The 9,080-nt window shown below is 33.8% G+C and overlaps 1 non-coding gene across 1 annotated transcript; it reads left to right on the forward strand.

The window, feature by feature from the left end:
- Positions 1 to 1,368: 1,368 nt before the first annotated feature.
- Positions 1,369 to 1,559, forward strand: LOC115944519 (U2 spliceosomal RNA). The gene has a single exon (XR_004079056.2). It is a non-coding gene; the product is annotated as a U2 spliceosomal RNA (small nuclear RNA).
- Positions 1,560 to 9,080: the final 7,521 nt, after the last annotated feature.

The following is a 9,080-nucleotide window of genomic DNA, read 5'->3' on the forward strand; positions in this document are numbered from 1 at the left end:
AAGTGGAAGAGGCAGGGCAGTCTTATAAGACTGAGCCCTTACCCTGTGGGATCTGATGTTTCTCAAGGTAGTATCAGAATGGAGTTGAATTGTAAGGACACCTAGCTGGATTGGGTGTCAGAGCTCTATATTAGTGTAATGAAAAGAAGTAAAATTTATATTAGCAATTTTACTAACAGTATGCAAAGTAGGTGGAAATTGGGCAAAAATGGCAGATTGCATACAAATTCATGTACAATTAAAAATATTACAATTAAAAATATGTACTTAATAAAAAATGTTTTAAAGAATTATAAAGCTAAAGCAAATATATACTTAGTTTCTCTCTCTCAAATATATATATCTTAGGTAAACCAGAAATAAGGAGAAATTCCTCTAAGATAGCAAATAGGTAAAATTGAATTAATAGAAAAATCAGACTTGAATAAACCACAGCAAAGAATATATGCAAGAAAACTTTCTAAAAAGGCAAAATAAAATTCCTATTTTGGTTGAAGAAATGCACTATTTATATTAGAAAGTCAATAGAAATAAGAACAGATCATCAAAAACACCTACCTTTTGAGAAAAAAAATACTGTGAAAGGGACCAAATGAGTAAAATAGGAAATAGCTCCCAATGAACAGAGTTTTTAGGAAAAATAGAAAACTTTAAAATAAGTGTAAGCAATAACCCTTGAGGGAGGAAGGAAGGCAGTAAAATAAAACATTCATTTAACAATAAGAAGAATAAGCTATAAAATGAAGGAAGAAACTGATCATCAAAACGTAAAATTTTAATTATGGAAAAAAGTAATGAAATTGTCAAACCAGAAGATTAAACTACTGAGCAGAAAGATTGTGCTAAGAAATTAGAACCATACAGGACAGAATGTCTCCCTGATATCCAAACTTCATAGAACTTACCATTTTGTCTGGTGTTTATATGGTAAAATTGTGTATTTACTTACCCCAAACTAAATACAACATTTCAACAAAGCAATGTGGGGAAGATTTTGAGTTATTATTTGGCAGCTTTTCAGAATCATGTGTAGACATTTTAAAGCATATATAATGTCAGAAAGGGGATGAGTGCTTAAAGAGGTTAAAAAAATTAATTTTAGCCTCTGGGTTTGCATTTTTATGCAGAACAATTTTTAAAGGAATAGAGTCTGGATATTAAGATGGAAAATATACCCCAACCTGCAAAAAAATCATGAAGAGATGAATGAAGACATGTTGGCAGATTTAGAAGTCCAGTATTGACTGAATTGCATTCCAAAAGGCAGGAATAGTAAATAAGAGAAGAAAAATGCTGTAGAGTTGAAGGAAGACATGTTTTCACATTGAAAGCCGCCCCCAAGATACAATTAAAAAAAGCAGATTTTTAATCGCTTCTCGGCCTTTTGGCTAAGATCAAGTGTAGTATCTGTTCTTATCAGTTTAATATCTGATACGTCCTCTACCCGAGGACAATATATTAAATGGATTTTTGAAGCCAGGAGTTGGAACAGGAGCTTGCTCCGTCCACTCCGCACATCGACCTGGTATTGCAGTACTTCCGGGAACGGTGCACCCCATTGGGGTCACTACAAAAAAAAAAAAAAAAAGCAGATTTTAACTCTAGGAAACAAACTGAAGGTCGCTGGAGGGAGGTGGGTGGGGGGATGGGGTAACTGGGTGATGGGCATTAAGGAGGGCAGGTGATGTGATGAGTGCCGGGTCTGAAATGCAACTGATCAATTACTGAACTCTACATCTGAAACTAATGATTTACTATATGTTGGCTAATTGAATTTAAATGAAAAACAAAGCAAAAGAAAACAAAAACCAGACAAGTAGATTCAATGTGGTGAATTTTCAGAAAAAAGAAAATAATGGTAGAAGTATAAAAAGTAATTCGGCAGAAGAAAACAAGAAAGCAAGTAAATAAGCATGTGCATTTGCACATGTGCACGCCAGTGTGTGTGCACTCACATACACAATGCAGGTTCTCTACAAAGGAGAAGGAATCAAAGTAACATCCATTTTTCCCTCAGCAAAACTGGGTTGAGAAAGCAATGAAGCAATATCATCAATGTTCTGAGGGAAAATTATTTTAAACTTACGTTCTCTTCCAGTATTTTTTACATCCATCTATTTATCTCTGTCTGCTGTCTGTCTGTCTACCCACCTACCTATACATGAGAAGCAGTTTTTTAAATGTATCCTGTGGCAAATTGTATTTTTAAAAAAAGTCCAGAGCAATATTTCTGGTCCAGTATTTTGTTACAGGACCTCAACATTCCCCATCGAGAAGTGGAGTCTATTCCCCATGATCTTGAACCTGGAAAGTATATTTCAACTGTCATGATATAATGAAGCAGAGATGACAGTAACATTGATCATATAAAACTTTTAAAATGCTATAAGATAAAAAACATCATCAACAAAAAACAACAGATTTGGAAAAAATACTTGAAACATATATGAAACAAATATTTGCTGTATATAATTTGTCTAAAAGCTTTTAAAAATTAATAGAAAAATTACAACTACATTTTAAATATTAGTCAAAATTCAAGTATGACTAAATCACAAAAGAAGAAATACACATGAATAATACAATATAAAAAAAACCTGCTTATCTCACTAAATGTCAGGAATATATAAACTAACATGGCAGTGAATGTCACTTTTCAGACTTCTGACCTCTAGAACTGTGAAGAAGTGAAATCTAAACTAAGACCTGAGGAGTAACAACTTGCCAGTGTGAACAGTGAAGGAAAAGACTTCCAGGTATGGGAAAAGGTGAGGGGAAAGGCCTTGAACCAAGAAAGAAATGGAACTTAAGTAAAGAACCTGAGGAACTTAAGTAAAACCATATAACCTCAGACTAGTGAGTGGGTTTGAGAGATGAGACCAGCATGAGGCAGGAACCAGATCGAGAAAGGCTTGAAAATCATGGTAATGCACATAATTTCTTCTGAGATATATGTTCCATGAAGGTCTTTAAAATGGAGGATTGACTTGATGTGATGTACATTTTAAAAGTAGAGAGTATTACAAAGAATAAATTGAAAAGGGGAAGAGGGAAAAGAGATTAAACTTCGGGAGTTATGTCAGTGGATCAATGAGAACATAATGGTGACTTAATTTACAGTGGAGATGAAGGGCATACACTGATTAGAGATACTCTGGAAGTCAGATTAGCAGGACTTGATGGATTTGATGTGAGGTGTTAGTGAAGGTAGAAATTGAGGATAAATCTTAAGAGTTTTTGTCCTTAACGGTTGAGAATGGTGGGAGGTTTGGACATGTTCAGTAGTGAATATCACTTTGTTAATAGATGACTTAGTTGGGAATTGATGTTAGATCTTCTTGACTTCAAAGTACTTGATCTTAACCACTGCACCACGCTTAAAAATTGTCCCCCATGTGTCCCAGGTTTTCTTGACTGAAAGGAAAGATGTGAAACCACTAAGATTCTGCTTAGCTTTTTGATTCTCTGAGATACCTAAGACTTTCACCCTATTTTGGGGTCTATACATCTAAGAAACATGAAGTAGATCACTTATATAGCCAATTTAAATTACCCAATTGTGAAAAATTCAGCACACATAGAGTCAAGAGACAATGGGATGAATTAGAAAGTACCTGGATTTGGAGACACAAATAACCTATTTTTGAGTCTTGGCACTTTTATTTTCTAGTATGTCATTGGATAAGTCATTGAACTTTTCTGAAACTCAGATTTTTCATAGGTAAAATGTAAATGTTAATACCCATATCATTGATGTAAATATGATAACATGTTATTTTGACTACAAAATTAAAAAGTGGAAATGTTTAATTACCTTTTTCCTCAGGAGTCTAAGTTACAAACCAATCACTGTAACATTCAAAAATAAATAGATGTATTTATTTATTTTTTTTTTTAAGATTTTATTTATTTATTTGAGAGATAGCAACAGTGAGAGCGAGAGAGAGCACAAGCGGGGAGGAGAGGGAGAAGCAGATTCCCCGCTGGGCAGGGAGTGCGATGAGGGGCTCGATCCCAGGACCCTGGGATTATGACCTGAGCTGAAGGCAGATGCTTAACTGACTGAGCCACCCAGTTGCCCCTAAATAGATTCTCACATTTTTATTGTTCTATAAACTTTATGATAATTTTATTGATTTAATAATACTTTTATTTCAATTTAAATTTGGTATACAAAGATATATCTCATCTCCCTCCATAACGAACTGTAACATTTTTACTGGAAATATTGGTACTTAAAGACTGAAAATATGGACACTTAAGTTATTTGATTGAACCAAACCAAAACCAAACAGAACAGCAGAAGTAAAGGCATTTTGTGCCTGAGGTTGTTCCAGGAAATTAGTATAAACCAAGAAACTTTTTTTTTTAAATATAAACTTTTGAAAGGGAAGGTAGAATTGTCTTGAAGAAGACATTAGCCAGACTAAAAGTAGTAACAGCTACGTTTTATTAAACGTTCACCTGTAAATCCTGTGCTGTGCAACATGCATTATTGCCTAAATTCTTGTAAGGACACTGCAGAGTACCTATTAATAAGGGAGATTGGTCAGGTATATTTGTGGTCAAGGAAAGTTGAGTTGCGTGTGTTTGGAGAAATGAGATCGGTTCTGACTTGAACTAAGAGGCCGAGCTGTGATAAAATTCATCCAGAAAAATATTTGGGTATCTGGAAGAAATATCATCTAGTTGTCTAGAGAGCATGGATGCTGGAACCGAGTTCCAGGTACTACCGAGGAAAGTAGACTTTTTCAGAAGTTGCTTGTATGACAAGATGCCTTGAACAGTAATGTGCATACCGTAGAAAGGCTGAGTAGAACTGTGTGGGGTAGCTCATTTCAGCAATGCTCAAGTTTTCATTTTTCATGGAAAGACCTTGTTCTGTGAGTGGTGGTAGAAGAACTACGTCAGGGCACTTAGAGAAGAATCACACTTTTGATCTATTCCATTTCTCTGGCAATTGACCAGCAGCAAATGTGAAGACTTGCCTGTGGGGGAATCCCTGGAAGTTTTACTTATCCATTGGAAGCCAAACATAAGAAAATCAGACTAAGTTGCAGAAAAAAAGTCCAATTCTCAAAAAAAAAAAAAATTTAGGTGGGAAGACTTGAAAAATACTGAATAGATTTGCAAGAAATGCTCCGAGATACTTTTCAGATAGAAAGCTAGGTTAGAACACAGGTATCTTGCTTGAAGGCATGAAGGAAAAAATAAATAGAAAAATTTCAAACATCACCACAACAAAACTTTTGATCTGATATTTTTATTTTTTTTTTCTTGTATGGCTCTTACTCATGACCCAGTATATTGTGTAATTCCTAAATTTTGGATGCTGCTTCTTCTAAACTGCTCCTGCCAATATTTCTAACTGTGAAATGTCTGGTCTAGTACTGATTTTGAGACTCTTAAAGTGTAAATGATTTATGTAAAATTCAGCAGTATTGAGATTTTGTTTGATTATCAGCACTTGTTTGCAAACGGAAAAAAAAAAACAACCATGTGAGACACAGTATTTATGCAGCTATCTTAATGTCAAAAATGTAAGCACTTGTCCTTGAACTTTGTTGCATCTGAGCCCAGAGTAAAATTAAATGAATGGTATTCAAGACATTTGATCGTTTACGATATCTACCTCATATAAAGTATATAGATTTTAATTGAAGCATATCCCCATAATGTGTACTACTGAGAAAAATTTGGAGAAACATGGATGAGAAAATAACAGGATGAAATCTAAGGTTTTATTTTTAAAAATTTAGGTGAGTTATCTGTCATATATCACTATCTATCTATGGGACATTGAACATCTATGGCTGGACATTATCCTCATTCTAGCTTCCTTTGTGGATCTCTAAAAGATATGTTTATGAAAAAAATGAGACTCTTCAAAATATCTAATTACTTAAGTAGCACGTCATTTTAAAAATGAAAAAGCACAAGTATGGGTTTTGTAATAATCAGGAATACCCATCAGAAATTATGTTCAGTGTCTATAAAGCCTAGGAGTAATAGGAATCCTATCTGAGCTAATTTGCCCCATACCCACCATTTTGTTTACTGATCTGTAATTCTCAGTTTCTTGATTTCCTTCTTGACTACATATTTCTTGTTTTTGGAATTTGTCCCATGCTTATGTTCAACCAACCACTGGCAACCTGCATAAAGTTTAGATTCTTGTCTTACTATTCCAAATCCGGAATAGTGTTTATGTGTCTTGAAGGCTCCTCTCCCTTATTCTCTGGACTCTCTTGTTAGCACTACCTGCTATAGGCACTCTCCCGAGGACCTTGAATTTATATTCCCTTCCTGCTCTACCTCACTTCTACCAGCGGATTCACAAATGCATTTGAGAGTGGTGTCAATAACATCTTCTTTAAAGATTAATTTTTACATTCAAAATGAGGAAAATTTGATGGGGCTTTTATAATGTAAAATAAAAATAACTTTTGAATGTCTATATAATAATACATAACAGATAGCAAAGTGAGTGCTATTTCATGATAATACCAAAAAGTTTTCATAAATTAGCTTTCACCTTCAATAAATATTGAATATTTAAAATATTATATTTAATATAAATATGTTCCTAATATACATTATTATACATATTATATAATTTTGTTATTCAAGCTTTCCTACATTGTCTTCAGATTATGTTTAGGAAGTCATTAATTAATATAATTTCATTACAAGCAATCTGTACACTTGTCTATGTCATAACAACAAAATGTTTTTGTAGGATTACATGCCAATAATGGATCTTAAGAAGTTTTCACTGGATTTGTAATAAATTAGTGGCATACTATCTTGGGTCTCAATATATTTTCATACATTTGAAAAGTTCTGAACTATCCCAAATGGCAAGTTCATTTTCCTTTCTAAAAATTTTTGTACCAAACTAATTGATTTCAAATCTTTTCTATGTGTATTGTAAAGGTGAAATTTGATCCTGAACTTTTGAGGAGGTTTTAACTATTTTCCTCCACTGATGAAGTTTCTATTAAAATAGAAATAATCCTTTTCCTTGCACAATGTCATATTACCGAATATAATGAGAAGATCCCCTTTGTTATTTTTAGATCACAATTTTGATAATGAGTATCAATTTTGTCAGACATGTACATAAGGCTTGTATCTCAGTTCATCTATTTGTTTTCAGTTTTATTTTATACAAATTAATAATATGCTTGATATCAGAAATGTTTGCTGGATATCCAGTACAGTTGTTATTTGAAATGAAGTCTTGACAGATTAAAACTTTTGGGAGTTAGGAGTTTTCAGAAAAAACACAATATATAAAACAGTAAATGGTAACATGCTCCTAAGTTTTAAGTCAAATGAGAGATTGCACTAATAAGGAACAGGTAAACATCTCTCTCATTAGAAAGCTATCTCATCTAATTAAATGCCAAAAGAGGTCTTTTCTGCACGATCTCTGAGAGGAAAGCAAGTGATTATTGCCTTCTATGTTGATGTAGAAAGCAAGAATAGTAGAACTAAGAATAAAAATGATTCACCTTTTTATTAAAAAACAAACAAAACCCCAAACAAACATCAAAACCCAAAACCCTGACTACATTGGGTTTTTCATCTGCAGAAGTGGGCTGAGATGTCCAGATGGTAGGACTGGACTAAATATTACACAAAAGATACTGATTCTTCATGACAGCATTGCCTGGATGGTACTGCAATGTAACGATGTAAACAGAAGGAATACCTCTTTCCAGTCTGCTCTTCCTCTCCTCTCCTCCAACCTCATCTCGCCTGACATTTGAGGGTTGGCAGATACCTCACCCAAAGAAGCAGAGCCAAATATTTGAATAGTCACATAGAAACTGTCTCACTTTAATGGCCATGACCAATTTGTTTGCATTTTCTATTTCTTGGATTGTGTGTTGGATTATGTGAAAATATTTATTAAAAACAATCAGAACTTTGGATGAGTTATTAGGTTCTGAATGAAGGGAATCAGGAATTCCTTTTTGGGACTTGCTCAGAGATGTAGATTATAACAGCTTTTTTTAGTTAAAAGAAAAGTTCCTGTTGGAGAGAATTAAACTTTGAGAATTGTTGCCCTGTTTGTGGGTTAAGCTTTTGGACAATCTCTAAAAATTTTCAGAGATGTCAATTTGAAAGAGTTTGACAGTAGACAAGGCTGAAATTTTTATGCAGCTCCTGTTCATTACACTCTTTTGTGTGTTTAGTATTGGACATAGCAGACTTATGATTTATGGTGAAATAACTTAACACTATGCATTTGGGCCAAATCATATCAATTTTAGGATGACAGAAAAAGTTGCTAAGTACTTATTGATTAAAACCAGAAGAAGGGGCACCAACAAAGCCCAGGAGAGAATACCCCGACTATATCAGTATCTGTGCTCCTGCAAAATTTTCACTTATTTATTCAACATCATTTTTTTTAGGCTATACATTGTGTTCTTCCCTGTGTATACAGTAGAGAATTAGAAGCCAGTTTTCTCCCAAGAGACTTACAGTAAAGGGAAAACAGTGGAGACCACCTCTGGTTTCATCTCTTTATAACAGAAAAAAAAAATCAAAACTGAAATTTAAAAATATAGCATTTACACTAGTGTACAAATTATCCAATACCTAGGTATAAATCTAATACAAATTAACAAGACTTCTTACAAAAAAAGTACAAGTTGTTACTGAGATAAATTAAGAACATTTAAATAATAAGAGAGGTATAATATATTCTTGGATTGGAAAAATCAATATTTTTAAGACAAATTTTTCACAAATTTATTTACAGATTTATCATACTCTCAGTCAAAACCTCTGCATTTATCCTCATTTCCAGTTATTCCACTCTTTGATATCTAGTCTAGAGACCTGTATACACGTCTTAGGGGAAGAAGTGTGAAGATAATTATCAGAGCAGTATTTGTGATAGTGAGGATCTGGAGGTAACCCAGGTGTCCATTACAAAGGGAATAAATAAGTAAAAATAGATGAATTCTTGGGGGGGTGGGAGGGATGAGTGACTGGGTGATAGACACTGGGGAGGGTGTGTGCTATGGTGAGCGCTGTGAATTGTGTAAGACTGATGAATCACA

This window comes from Leptonychotes weddellii, chromosome 1 (assembly GCF_054177405.1).
Source record: "Leptonychotes weddellii isolate Sample4059 chromosome 1, ASM5417740v2, whole genome shotgun sequence".
NCBI lineage: Eukaryota > Metazoa > Chordata > Mammalia > Carnivora > Phocidae > Leptonychotes > Leptonychotes weddellii.